At 41.3% G+C, this 14,907-nt stretch overlaps 1 pseudogene; it reads right to left on the bottom strand.

Annotated features, from left to right (window-relative positions):
- Positions 1 to 2,107: 2,107 nt before the first annotated feature.
- On the bottom strand, positions 2,108 to 13,849 carry LOC111163162 (LLGL scribble cell polarity complex component 2-like; annotated as a pseudogene).
- Between the last annotated feature and the right edge of the window lie 1,058 nt (positions 13,850 to 14,907).

The raw sequence follows: 14,907 nt of genomic DNA, 5'->3' as shown, positions 1-14,907 counted from the left end.
CTATTTCCTGCCACACACACACAGTTCCCCCTATTATTAACAACCTGCATTGCTCTATTACTTTTTCTATAATTGATGGACTGATATATTCTAAAATTTATTTCATTGAGGTAATGTTGATTTATAACATTATATAAGTTTCATGTGTACAACATTATATTTTTAATTCTGTATACACTACAGCATGCTTACTACCAAAAATTTAGTTTCCCTCCATCACCATTCAGTTAATCCCCTTTACCTATTTCACCCTCCCCAGCTTTTCTGATGGGGCTCCTCAAAGGACTGGCTTCTCTCTTGCTCATGTTGGAGCTCTGGCAGGTCCAACAGAATCTAGCCACCTGGAGGAGAGTCGAGATGGTGTCTTTGACTAGTAATATGAAATTTGTTGTTTAAAGGTAAACATGTATACTACAAAGCTACAGTAATCAAGACAGTACGGTACTGGCACAAAAACACAAAGATAGATCAATGGAACAGGATAGAAAGCCCAGAGATAAACCCACGCACATATGGACACCTTATCTTTGATAAAGGAGGCAGGAACGTACAGTGGAGAAAGGACAGCCTCTTCAATAAGTGGTGCTGGGAAAACTGGACAGGTACATGTAAAAGTATGAGATTAGATCACTCCCTAACACCATACACAAAAATAAGCTCAAAATGGATTAAAGACCTAAATGTAAGGCCAGACACTATCAAACTCTTAGAGGAAAACATAGGCAGAACACTCTATGACATAAATCACAGCAAGATCCTTTCTGACCCACCTCCTAGAGTAATGGAAATAAAAACAAAAATAAACAAATGGGACCTAATGAAACTTCAAAGCTTTTGCACAGCAAAGGAAACCATAAACAAGACCAAAAGACAACCCTCAGAATGGGAGAAAATATTTGCAAATGAAGCAACTGACAAATGATTAATCTCCAAAATTTACAAGCAGCTCATGCAGCTCAATAACAAAAAAACAAACAACCCAATCCAAAAATGGGCATAAGACCTAAATAGACATTTCTCCAAAGAAGATATACAGACTGCCAACAAACACATGAAAGAATGCTCAACATCATTAATCATTAGAGAAATGCAAATCAAAACTAGAATGAGATATCATCTCACACCAGTCAGAATGGCCATCATCAAAAAATCTAGAAACAATAAATACTGGAGAGTGTGTGGAGAAAAGGGAACACTCTTGCACTGCTGGTGGGAATGTGAATTGGTTCAGCCACTATGGAGAACAGTATGGAGGTTCCTTAAAAAACTACAAATAGAACTACCATATGACCCAGCAATCCCACTACTGGGCATATATACCCTGAGAAAACCAAAATTCAAAAAGAGTCATGTACCAAAATGTTCATTGCAGCTCTATTTACAATAGCCCGGAGATGGAAACAACCTAAGTGCCCATCATCGGATGAATGGATAAAGAAGATGTGGCACATATATACAATGGAATATTACTCAGCCATAAAAAGAAACGAAATTGAGCTATTTGTAATGAGGTGGATAGACCTAGAGTCTGTCATACAGAGTGAAGTAAGTCAGAAAGAAAAAGACAAATACTGTATGCTAACACATATATATGGAATTTAAGAAAAAAAAATGTCGTGAAGAACCTAGGGGTAAGACAGGAATAAAGACGCAGACCTACTGGAGAACGGACTTGAGGATATGGGGAGGGGGAAGGGTGAGCTGTGACAGGGCGAGAGAGAGTCACGGACATATACACACTAACAAACGTAGTAAGGTAGATAGCTAGTGGGAAGCAGCAGCATGGCACAGGGATATTGGCTCGGTGCTTTGTGACAGCCTGGAGGGTTGGGATAGGGAGGGTGGGAGGGAGGGAGACACAAGAGGGAAGACATATGGGAACATATGTATATGTATAACTGATCCACTTTGTTATAAAGCAGAAACTAACACACCATTGTAAAGCAATTATACCCCAATAAAGATGTTAAAAAAAAAAAAGGTAAACATGTAGACAAATATGAATACTGTAATATTTTAATCATGATGAGTAAGTCACTTTTAATTCTAGTATAAAAGTTAAAGAAAAAAACTATAATTTTAAAATATGTTAAAAGATACAAATATGGGGGGCTTCCCTGGTGGCGCAGTGGTTGAGAATCTGCCTGCCGTTGCAGGGGACACTAGTTCATGCCCCAGTCCGGGAAGATCCCACATGCCGCGGAACAGCTAAGCCCGTGAGCCATGGCCACTGAGCCTGCGCGTCCGGAGCCTGTGCTCCACAACGGGAGAGGCCACAGCAGTGAGAGGCCCGCGTACCGCAAAAAAAAAAAAAAGATACAAATATGAACAGATGTAAAATGTGACAACAATAATATAAAGTGTGTGGGGGACTTAAAATGTAGAGGTTTTGTAGGTGATTGAACTTAAGTTATCAGTCTGAAAATAGACTGTTACAGTTCTAAGATATTGTATGTAAGCCTCAACGTAACCATGTAAAAAAATACCTACAGCCTTATACCCATTAGGATTGCTACTGTCAAAAAACAGAAAACAAGTGCCAGTGAGGATGTGGAAACATTGGAACCCTTATGCACTACCGATAAGAATGTAAATTGGGGGACTTCCCTGGTAGCGCAGTAGTTGAGAGTCCACCTGCCGATGCAGGGGACATAGGTTCGTGCCCCGGTCCGGGAGGATCCCACATGCCACGGAGCGGCTGGGCCCGTGAACCATGGCTGCTGAGGCTGTGCGTCCGGAGCCTGTGTTCCGCAACGGGAGAGGCCACAACGGTGAGAGGCCCGCATACCGCAAAAAAAAAAAAAAAAAAAAAAAGAATGTAAATTGGCACAGTGGCTGTGGAAAATTGCATGGCAGTTCCTAAAAAAACTAAAAATAGAAATACCATATGATCCAACAATTTCACTTCTGAGTATATACCCAAAAGAATGGAAAGTAGGGTCTCAAAGAGGTATCTGTACACTAGCACCATTATTCACAATAGCTAAAATGTGAAAGCAACCCATGTGTCCATGGATAGATGAATAAGCAAAATGTCATATATACATACAATGGAACATTATTCACTCTTGAAGGAAATTCTGCAATATACTATAATATGGGTGAACCTTGAGGACATTATGCTAAGTGAAATAAGCCAGTCACAAAAAGATAAATACTGTATGATTCCATTTATATGAGGTACTTAGAGCAGTCAATATTATACAGACAGAAAGTAGAAAGGTGGTTGCCAGGGGTTGAGGGGAGAGGAGAATGGGGAGTCATTGTTTAATGGGTATAGAGTTTCAGTTTTACAAGATGAAAAAGTTATGTGAATGTATTTAACACCACTGAACTGTACTTAAAAATGGCTAAGATGGTAGATATCACATTATGTATATTTTACCACAATAAAAAAGAAAAATACAGACTTCCCTGGTGGCACAGTGGTTAAAAATCCTCATGCCAATACAGGGGACACGGGTTCGAGCCCTGGTCTGAGAAAATCCCACATGCCACAGAGCAACTAAGCCCCTGCGCCTCAAGTACTGAGCCTGTCCTCTAGAGCCTGCAAGCCACAACTACTGAAGCCCACACGCCTAGACCCCATGTTCTGCAACAGGAGAAGCCACCTCAATGAGAAGCCCATGCACCACAATGAAGAGCAGCCACTGCTCACCACAACTAGAGAAAGCCCACACACAGCAAAGAAGACCCAATGAAGGGAGGAAGGAAGGAAGGACCTACAGAAACTACACAGAAGAAAGAGAAGAATCAAGGCACAGCTATACGAAAAAACAACAAAACACAAAGGAAGACATCAAGAGAGGAAAAGGCAGACAAAATAATTAAAAGACTAACAAAAAGGGGGGAGTGGGGGTTTAAAAACTGTGCAACATTGACAAAAGGACCAAGATAGTCAAGGCCCAGGAAGGGATAGCCCCAAGGACCTGGGGTGTCTCCTCTCCCGAGGCCAGGAGCAGCAGCAGGGTGGAAAATGGGGATCCCCCTACCCCCTGCATGGCCCAGTGCATGGGCCTCTCTAGGTGGGGTGGTACCCCAAGGAAGAGGCCTCAGTAGTGTGTGCTTATCATGCAGCCTGGATGCCCCTACCACTCACTCCACTGCAGAAGGAGATAGAGTGACAGCAACTCAGGAGCATCCTCCCCATTGCTGAGGCTGTAACCCACTTGCTAAGAATGGCCAATTGCCACAGTGCCCTTGGTCTCGCTCCAGCGTGCTCTGGATCTCCTTCAGGACCCTCTCATCACTGAGCAGAGCATGCTCCATCTCAGGCTAACCTCCTCTCCTCTCCATCACCTTGGCTGAGTTCCTGGCTCCACCCAAGGCCTTCTCAGGGCCCAATCCATTGCGGGGGCAGCTGTAGTTCTTTGCTTCTGCTGAATCCACCAGACACTGGGGCTCAACCAGCCACTTGGTGGAGAGAGAGGAGTGCTCAAATTTGGAGGGTGAGATCAGGTAGAAACCTTGGCCATATTTGGTGAAGATGCAGAAAGCAATGCTGCTGACATCCACTTAGCAGAAGTAGCTATAATGAACCTGGGGCTTGAGCAGGGGCAGTGAGACCACCTGGACATCACCCATGTTGGTGATGACAGCCAGGTGATGTTCCCTATAGTCCTCAGCTCGACAGCTGCGGAAGCAGGCCACAGTGACTCACTGCACCCGCAAGCCCTCTAGGGTGGTTAGCTTCAGCTTCAGCCTGGCACTGACCTTGGGCAGCGTGAAACACCTTGAACTGTTCTTCTGACCCAACGAACAGCTGGTGGCTTCCCTCAATGTCCAGGCTCTTTGACAGGTCATGGGCCACTTCCAGGGACTTGAGAAGGGGCACACTGTGTCCGTCCAGTACCAGGATGCCCACCAGGCATCAGCTGGATCTCCTTGGCCTGCTCCGCTCACACCGGCTCATCCATTCTGTGCTCCTCGGGTGTCATGCACAAGGCAAAGGCAAAGACGGTACTACCATTGGTGCCAGCCCACAGCAAGAGGCAGAGGCGAGAGTTGTCCCTCAGGTAGATGTCAGTGAAGTAGAGGGTCCGGACTAAGCCCATGAAGGTGTCTGCTGCCGAGTGGGCCTCCATCTTGCACTGCACGGGCACCAGCTCCATGTTCTGCATGTGGGTCTGCTCTGCCTGGTGCTCCCCTCCTGCACATCTCCTGGAGGGCCAGCGGGCCACTGCTACCTTTTGGACACCCGGCTGCAAAGTGTCCAGCGGAAGGACTGGCACAGAGACGTCTTTAGGGACTTCACATGGGACAGTGGGCCCTCCAAGGCTAGCTGATCACTGAGGTGTGTGCACTTGACAAAGACCTGCTGCTACTGCCGGTGGTCAAAGAGGCTGAAGCCGTGGCTGGTGCCGAAGGCCACGAAGTGCCACTGGGAGTGCAGGGCCAAGAAGGTGACCACAACCAAGGGCTGGCACTGCACCAATACGAAGGGCTGAAAGCCAGGCTCAAAGCACACAGGCCCCGGGCAGGCACACAGGCGTTCCTGCCCCTTCCAGCGGTAGCCTTCCTGGTCCTGCAGCAGGTCAGCCTCCACCTGCTCCATGGAATGCTCCACCTCCTCATCATTTAGCTCCAGCACCCTCACCTGCCCTGCCGTGGTGGCCACAACCAGGTAGCCACTGTATTTGCAGAGGAAAATCTTCTGGATGCCCAGCTGAAGATCATCACTGTGGGGGTCAAAGGAGCCCACCTTACAGAGCAGGGACCACTCATCCTCGCCCTGGGCAGTGAGGTTCTCACTGGGGTCTGTGTTGGTGAGGAACACCTGTACAGTGCTGAGTTTGTAGAGCAGCAGCAAGCACATGCCACAGGCATCCCAGAACCTCACCATGCTGTCCTCATGCCCCGTGAGTTATGGGCCACTCCACGGTGGAGAAGTGTGTGTTCTGCCAGCTGCCAGCAGTGATGATGTGCTCCCACAGCTTCAGGAGGATGTTGGAGACTTGGTGGGAGCAGGTGATGGCAGAGCAGTTCAGGGAGGCCAGGTAGGGAGGCTAAATCTGCAGCCAACCGGCCGTCTGCAGGTGAATCACCACCAGCTCCTCCTCAGCCAACACCACCTGAGTGTAGGGGTCATCAAAGGGAGCCGCACAGTCCATCTCAACGAGAAGAGTAAAGTCGACGACTCGGGAGATGAAGTCAGAGGCTGTCTGCTGGCTGTTGTGGACCACTGAGATGCAGTGGCAGTCCCCATAGCCAGCCCACAGCATGCCACCCTTGAAGATGGTGAAGGGCAACCCCTGCTTGGTGGTCAGCCAGAAGATGTTGGTAATAGCTTTGCAAGGAAAAGGACCAAAAGGCACACAGCTGTGCAGGGGCTCTGGCTGCTGGGTATCACCGGACAGGGGCCACTGGCAGTAGCTGCTGTCAGAATGGCAGCTATCAGATGACCATCCCACTGCCAGCAGATATTCTCCTGTTGCTGGCTGCTGAGGCAATGACAGAGCACGCGGCTGCCCTGCAGGTCCCAGATGACGATGAGCTCCCAGCTGTAGCGAATGAGGATCTGGCTGGGGTGCCAAGGATGCTCCTGCAGAGCCTCCACCACCTCAAACACCCACCGGTGGAGGGCCTCCTCTGGAAACTATGTTCATAGCAGCACTATTTACAATAGCCAAGACATGGAAACAACCTAAATGTCCATCGACAGATGAATGGATAAAGAAGATGTGATATGTGTGTATATATGTATATATACACACAATGGAATATTACTCAACCATTAAAAAGAATGAAATAATGCCATCTGCAGCAACATGAACGGACCTAGAGATTATCATACTAAGTGAAGTAAGTCAGAAAAAGACAAATGCCATATTATATCACTTATATGTGGAATCTAAAACAGGACACAAATGAACATATCTATGGAACAGAAAGAGACTCACAGACATAGAGAACAAACTTGTGGTTGCCAAGAGGGAGGGGGGATGTGGGAGGGAAGTATTGGGAGTTTGGGATTAGCAGATGCAAACTATTATATACAGGATGGATAAACAACAAGGTCCTACTGTATAGCACAGGGAACTATATTCAATATCCTGTGATAAACCATAACGGAAAAAAATATGAAAAAAAATATATGTATAATTGAGTCACAATGCTGTATAGCAGAAATTAACACAACATTGTAAATCAACTATACTTCAATAAAAAGTTTTTAAAAAGAAAAAAATAGAATAGAAAATATCAAAGTATATCTCCCATAATACCAATAAGTGTTATTTTATGACACTTGTTTCAGTTATGAGTATAGGCGCACACAAATGACATGGTGGGTTACAATGTTAACCATATTGATACTTGTTACTGTGAGTCACAGTATAAAACGGGTTTTTTTTTCATGGTATAAAATGTTTGAAAGCTACTGCTCTCTGGTACCTAACCTAGAGGGATGCCTAATACTCTATGAATGCTTACTGAATTGAACAAACTGAGTAGTATGATACATTTATGACAACTTCAAAGCTTCCACTTTAAAAGAATATAAAGTATAACGGCTATTGGAACAAAAGTAAATGGATTCTGGGCTATGTGAAGCTATAGGGGACAGAGTGGAGGAGGAGTAGAGAGGGATCCGAATACTTCCTGTTATATTTCAACAGACTTTCTCCCCAATAACTAAAATGTGTCTATATTTAAGGAAGATTAAATACAATTTTGGCTAAGTTCACTTTGGAAAGCTTTTCTTGTTCACTGAAATCACCTCACGATTATAAAGTTCTACATCTTTAAAATATCTGGTATAGGTAATTCCACCATGATTCACAAAAGGATCTTTCAGAGCAAAAAGCAAACAAAAAAAAAACCCCAAAAAAACCAAAAAACCTAACAAGACAATGAACTCAATGGTAACAGTAAATCTTTTTCTGTCAGTAATTAACATTAAATGAAAAAATATTAAACTCGTTAGTCAAAAGACAAAGAGTGGCTGAACGAATTAAAAAAACAAGACTCAACTATATGCTGTCTAAAAAGGACACAAATGGGCTTCCCTGGTGGCGCAGTGGTTGAGAATCTGGCTGCCAATGCAGGGGACACGGGTTCGAGCCCTGGTCCGGGAAGATCGCACATGCTGCAGAGCAACTAGGCCCGTGAGCCACAACTACTGAGCCTGCGCGTCTGGAGCCTGTGCTCCGCAACAAGAGAGGCCGCGATAGTGAGAGGCTCGCGCGCCGCGATGAAGAGTGGCCCCCCGCTTGCCGCAACTGAAGAAAGCCCTCACACAGAAACGAAGACCCAACACAGCCAAAAATAAATAAATGAATAAAATAAAATAAAATAAAGTAAAAAATAAAAAGGACACACAGGTTGAAAGTGAAGGGATGGAAAAAGATATTCCACAGAAATAGTAACCAAAATAGAGCAGGGTTGGCTATACTTATATCACACAAAATAGATTATAAGTCAAAAATTGTCATAAGAGACAGAAGGACGTTATACTGATAAAAGTGCCAATCTACCAACAAGATATAAGAATTATATATATTACACACATCAGAGCACCTAAATATATAAAGCAAACATTGATAGTTTGAAGGGAGAAATAAACAATATAAGACAAGACAATAATGGTAAGAGACTCCACTCTCAGTAATGGATAGAACATCCAGACAGAAGATCAAAAAGGAAACAGAGGACTTGAACAAAACTATAGACTAAATGGACCTAACAGACATACAGCGTAAGTCCCCTACATACAAACCTTCGAGTTGTGAACTTTCGAAGATGGGAACGTGTGTTCGCTTGTCCAATCACGTAAATTAGTTCACTTGTCTGGCGTACATTGTCATGTGCATGCATCCTCTACAAGTAGTTGTGCTTCTGTGTACTTTACTGTACAGTACTGTACAGAGTACAGTAGTATAGTATCTTTATTTCAGCTAGATCTGCAAGAGGACGACTTCATTGAACTCCTTGCTGTGCAACATGAGGAGATTACTAATGAAGACCTGATGGAACTGGAGGCCCAGAGAAAGGACGAAGAGAGACAAGAGAAAGAAGAAGTAACTGAAGAACCGAAGAGATTCACGATGCAGGAAATGGCAAGGGGATTTTCTTTATTTGAGGAGGCACTGTTAGTTTTTCAGGCATAGGGCCGGAACATAGAACAGTACACGAAGGTTGCAGCAGCCATTCAGAATGCAATCCAGTGCTACCATGTCATCTATAATGAGAAAAAAAGAGCTACCACCCAGACATCACTGGTTCATTTTTTCAAGAGGGTAGACAGAATTAATTCCAGCAAGGAACCAGAACCTGTGCCATCGTCAGGTGTGAGTGAAAACTGCAGCTTGCCCTCTATCTCCTATTGTTGTTGATCCTTCAGCTCTACCATCTCCCACCTCCTCTCCCTCCTCCAGTCAGTAACTCTTCTTGCCTGTTCACTCAACGCCAGCCCCTGTATGCCAGCTGTTGTACTGTACACTGTACTTTTCAAGGTACTGTACTGTAAGATTAAAAATGTCTTCATTACTTTTTGTTTATGCATTATATGTGTGAAAAGTATTATAAACCTATTACAGTACAGTACTATATAGCTGATTGTATTAGTTGGGTGCCTAGGCTAACTTTGTTGGACTTACAAACAAATTGGACTTATGAATGTGCTCTCAGAACAGAACTCGTTTGTATGTAGGGGACATTTTGTTTGTATGTATAGAACATTCCACCCAACAGCAGCAGAGCACATTCTTCTCAAGTGCACATGGAACATTCTCCAGGATAGCTCACATTTAGGTTACAAAACAAGTCTTAACAAATTTAAGAAGATTGGAATTATACCAAATATCTTTTCTGACCACAATGGAATGAAACTAGCAGTCAATAGTAGACAAAAAACTGGAAAAATTAACAGATGTGGAAATTAAACAACAATAATCTTGAACAACAATTGGATTTAAAAGGAAATTTGAAAATACCTCGAGATAAACAAAAACACAACATATCAAAACATATGAGATTCAACAAAAGCAGTACTAACAGGGAAGTTTATTGTCATAAATGCTTCATTAAAAAAGAAAAAAAATCTCAAACAACCTAACTTTACACTCCAAGAAGCTAGAAAAAGAATAAATTAAGCCTTCAGTTATAAAAAAAGATGGGAATAAGAAAGATCAGAACATAAGTAAGTGAAATAGAAAAACAAGTGAAAAAAACCAATGAAACTAAGAGCTGATATTTTGAAAAGATAAATAAAATTGACAAACTCTTAGAAAGACTAAGAAAAAAAGAGGTTACAAAATAAAATGAAAGAGAAGACATTAAAAACGATGCCACAGAAATTAAAAAGATCATAAGTGACCAGTATGAACAATTATACACCAACGAACTGGATAATCTGGAAATAATGGATAAATTCCTAGAAACATACAACCTACCAAGACCTAATCATAAAGAAAAACAAAGTCTAGGGAGTTCCCTGGTGGCCTAGTGGTTAGGATTCTGGGCTTTCACTGCTATGGCCTGGGATCAGTCCCTGGTCAGGGAACTGAGATCCCACAACCTGCATGGCACAGCCAAAAAAAAAAAAAAAAAGTCTCAACAGACCTATAACTTGTATGAAGGTTGAATCAATAATCAAAAATCTCCCAAGGAAGAAAAGTCCAGGACCAGATGGCTTCACTAATGAATTCTACCAAACACTTTAAAAGAATTAATGCCAATCTGTCTCAAGCTCTTCCAAAAACTTGAAGAGAAGTATACACTTCCAAATTCATTTATGAAGTCAGCATTATCCTGATACCAAAGCCAGAAAAAGACACTACAAGAAAAGAAAACTACAGGCCAATATCCCAGATGAATACAAATGCAAAAAAAACCAAAAAACAAAATACTAGCAAACCAAATTCAACAGCTTTTTTTAAAAGGGCTGTAGATCATGACCAAGTGGGATTTATCCCTGGGATGCAAAGATGTTGGTTCAACATATACAAATCAATAAATGTGATACACCACAATACCAGAATATAGAATAAAAATTACACAATCATCTCAATAGATGAACAAAAAGCATTTGACAAAATTCAAATACCCTTTTATGATAAAAACTCTCAAAAAACTAGGAATATAAGGAAATTACCTCAACATAATAAAAGCCATATATGACAAGCCCACAGCTAACCTCACACTAAATGGTAAAAAATTGAAAGCTTTTCCTTTAATATTAGTAACAGACAAGGATAACTGCTCTTGCTACTTCTATTTAACATAGTACTAGAAATTATAGCTAGAACATTTAGGCAAGAAAAAGAAATAAAAGGCATCCAAATTGGAAAGAAAGAAGTAAAACTTTCCATGTTTGCAAATGACAATATCTTATATATAGAAAAAAGACTACACCAAGAAACTGTTAGAACTAATAAATTCAGTAAATTTGCAGGATACAAAATCAACATACAAAGATCAGTTGTATTTCTATATACTAACACTGAACTATCTGAAAAGAAAATTAAAGAAACAATCTCATTCATAATAGCATAAAAAACAACAGCATATTTAGGAATAAATTTAAACAAGGATGGGAAAGACCCATGCACTGAAAACTATAAGACGTTGATAAAGACACAAACAAATGGAAAGATATCCCATATTCATGGATTGAAGAATTAATATTGTTAAAATGTCCATACTACCCAAAGTGATCTACAGATTCTATGTAACCCCTATCAAAATTCCAACAGCATTTTTCACAGAAGTAGAAAAAGCAATCCTAAAACTCATGTGGAAACACCAAAGAACTTGAATAGATAAAGCAATCTTGCAAAACTGGAGGCACTCCACTTCCTGATTTCGAAATATATTACAGAGCTACAATAGTCAAAGCAGTACACTACTGGCATAAAGACAGAGATTTGGACCAATGGAACAGACTAGAGAGCCCAGAAATAAACATATGCATACATGGTCAACTGATCTTTGACAAAAGTGCAAAGAATACACAATGGGGAAAGGATAATCTCTTCAACAAATGGTGTTGGGAAAACTGAATATCTATATGCTAAAGAATGAAATAATACCCTTATCTTATACCATACACAGAAATCAACTCAAAATGGATTAACATTTAAAGAATTCTGAAAGTGTAAATCTCCTAGAAGAAAATGTTGGGGAAAAGCTTCATTGGTCTTGAATATGATTTTTTTGTATATGACAACAACAGCCCAGGCAACAAAAGCAAAACAGTCAACTGGGACTACATCAAACTAAAAAGCTCCTTTATAGCAACAGAAACAACAGAGTGAAAAGGCAATTTATGGACTCAGAGAAAATAGTTGAAAACTATGTAACTTATAAGGGGTTAATATCCAAAATATGTAAGGAAGTCCTACAACTCAACAGCCAAAAACCAAAACCTGATTTTAAAGTGAGCTAAGGACTTGAATAGGCATCTCTCCAAAGCAGACATATAAATGGCTATCAGGTATATGAGAAAATGCTTCGGGGCTTCACTGGTGGCGCAGTGGTTGAGAATCTGCCTGCTAATGCAGGGGACACGGGTTCGAGCCCTGGTCTGGGAGGATCCCACATGCCACGGAGCAACTAGGCCCGTGAGCCACAACTACTGAGCCTGTGCATCTGGAGCCTGTGCTCCGCAACAAGAGAGGCCGCGACAGTGAAAGGCCCGCACACTGCGATGAAGAGTGGCCCCCGCTTGCCACAACTAGAGAAAGCCCTCGCACAGAAACGAAGACCCAACACAGCAAAACTAAATAAATTAATAAACTCCTACCCCCAACATCTTCTTAAAAAAAAAAAAAGCTCCACAGTCTATAACCATCAGGGAAATACAAATCAAATCAAAGCTGCAATGAAATATCACCTCACTCCTGTAAGGATGGTTATTATTTTAAAAAAAAAAAGGAAAAGACCACAAGTGTTGGTTAGGATGTGGAGAAATTGGAACCCTTGTGCACTGTTGGTGGGAAAGCAAAATAGTGTAGCCACTATGGTTAACAGTATAGAGGTTCCTCAAAAAATTAAAAACAGAACTACTGGGACTTCCCCGGTGGTCTGGTGGTTAAGAATCTGCATTTCCAATGCAAGGGGCATGGGTTTGATCCCTGGTCGAGGAACTAAGATCCCGCATGCTGTGCGGTGTAGCCAAAAAATAAAAATAAAAATAGAACTACCATATGACCAAGCAATCCCAGTTCTAGGTATTTATCCAAAAGAATTGAAACTAGGATCTCAAAGAAATCTCCCATGTTCATTACACTCCATTACAGCACCAGTCACAATAGCCAAGGCGTGAAAAAGCATGAATGTCTATCAACAGGTGAATAAAGTCATAGTGGTATACACATACAATGGATTATTATTTAGCCTTTAAAAAGAAGGAAACTCTGCAATATGTGACAACATGGATGAACCCTGAAGATATTATCCTAAGTAAAATAAACCAGTCACAGAAAGGCAAATATTGCATGATTTCATTTATACAAGGTATCTAAAATAGTCCAGTTAATAGAATCAAAATGTGTAATGGTGGTTTCCAGGAGCCAGAGAGAGGGGTTGTGTGAATTATTAATCAATAGGCATAAAGTTTCAGTTAAGCAAGATGAATAAGTTCTAGAGATCTGCGCTACAACACTGTATCTATCCTATAGTCAACAATACTGTATTGTATACTTAAAAAACTACTAAGAGGATAAATCTCATGCTAAGTGTTCTTATTAACATTAAACTCTGAAATGGGTTAAAATCAATGTGTTGACAGGACTGTGTTCCTTTCTGAGGCTCTGTAGGATAATTTGTTTCTTGCCTTTTCCACTCTCTGGAGGCCTTCCACATTGCTTGGCTTATTGCCCTCTTTTTTCATCTTCAGAGCCATCACCATCGGACTAAGTCTTTCTCACACTGCCAGCTCTCTGGTTCTTTGTTATGCCTCTCTCTTCAATTTATATGAATTATAATTACATTGGGACCATATGGATAATCTAGGATAATCTCTCTACACATGGCAGAGTGAATAATGTCCTCCAAAGATATCCAAGCCTGAGTTCCTGGAACCTATGATTGCTACCATATATGGAAAAAGGGACTTTTGCATATGTAATTAAATTAAGGATTTTGAAATGGGGAGATTATCCTAGATTATCTGGGTGAACTCTAAATATACTTACAAGTGTTCTTATAATAGGGAGATTGAGGGAGATTTCATGAAAGAGCGGTGAAGGAGATATGACAGAAGCAGAGATTAGAGAGATATGCTTCAAAGATAAAGGAAGGGGCCCCAAACCAAGGAATACAAGTGGACACTAGAAGATGAAAAAAACAAGAAAAGGGACTTTCCATTCAGAGACTCCAGAAAAAAATCAGCCCTGAAAACATTTTGACTTTAGCTCAGTGAAAACTGATGTTGGCTTTCTGACATCCAGAACTGTAAGAGAATAAATGTGTGTTGTTTTAAGCAACAGAACTTGTAGCAACAATAGGAAACTAATATACCATCATCTCAAGGTCTGTTGATTACCAACCTTAATTCCATCTGAAAACTTCATTCCATTTTTCCATTCCATTTTGAATTTAATATAGTCACAGTTTCCAGGAATTAGGACATGGACATCTTGGGGGTAAGGGCATTATACTGCCTACCACAACTTCACACACAGTGAAAGTCCAGGTGAACAAAATATGTCAATGTCAAACATTAACAGAAAATGTAGGAGAATGTGTTCATAATCTTGGGTGTGTAAAAGGCCTTAAGACCACAAAGTTGTTAAGACATCTTTTTAAAAAAATGATACATTTGCTTCCATCAAAGTTTTAAAATTCTGTAAGCTAAATAATACGATATATAAAGTAATAATACAAGCAACAAGCTGGCAGAAAACATTTGTAACATATATAACCAAGCATTAATAGCCCATTTTATACTAGTAAAAAATAGAAAAT

The sequence above is a fragment of the Delphinapterus leucas genome, chromosome 6, assembly GCF_059928025.1.
Source record: "Delphinapterus leucas isolate spDelLeu-1000000601 "Yukka" chromosome 6, BTC_Dleu_Yukka2, whole genome shotgun sequence".
NCBI classification, from domain to species: domain Eukaryota; kingdom Metazoa; phylum Chordata; class Mammalia; order Artiodactyla; family Monodontidae; genus Delphinapterus; species Delphinapterus leucas.
The sequence above is the reverse complement of the archived record's forward strand: the minus strand, read 5'-3'. Positions and strand labels throughout refer to the sequence as shown.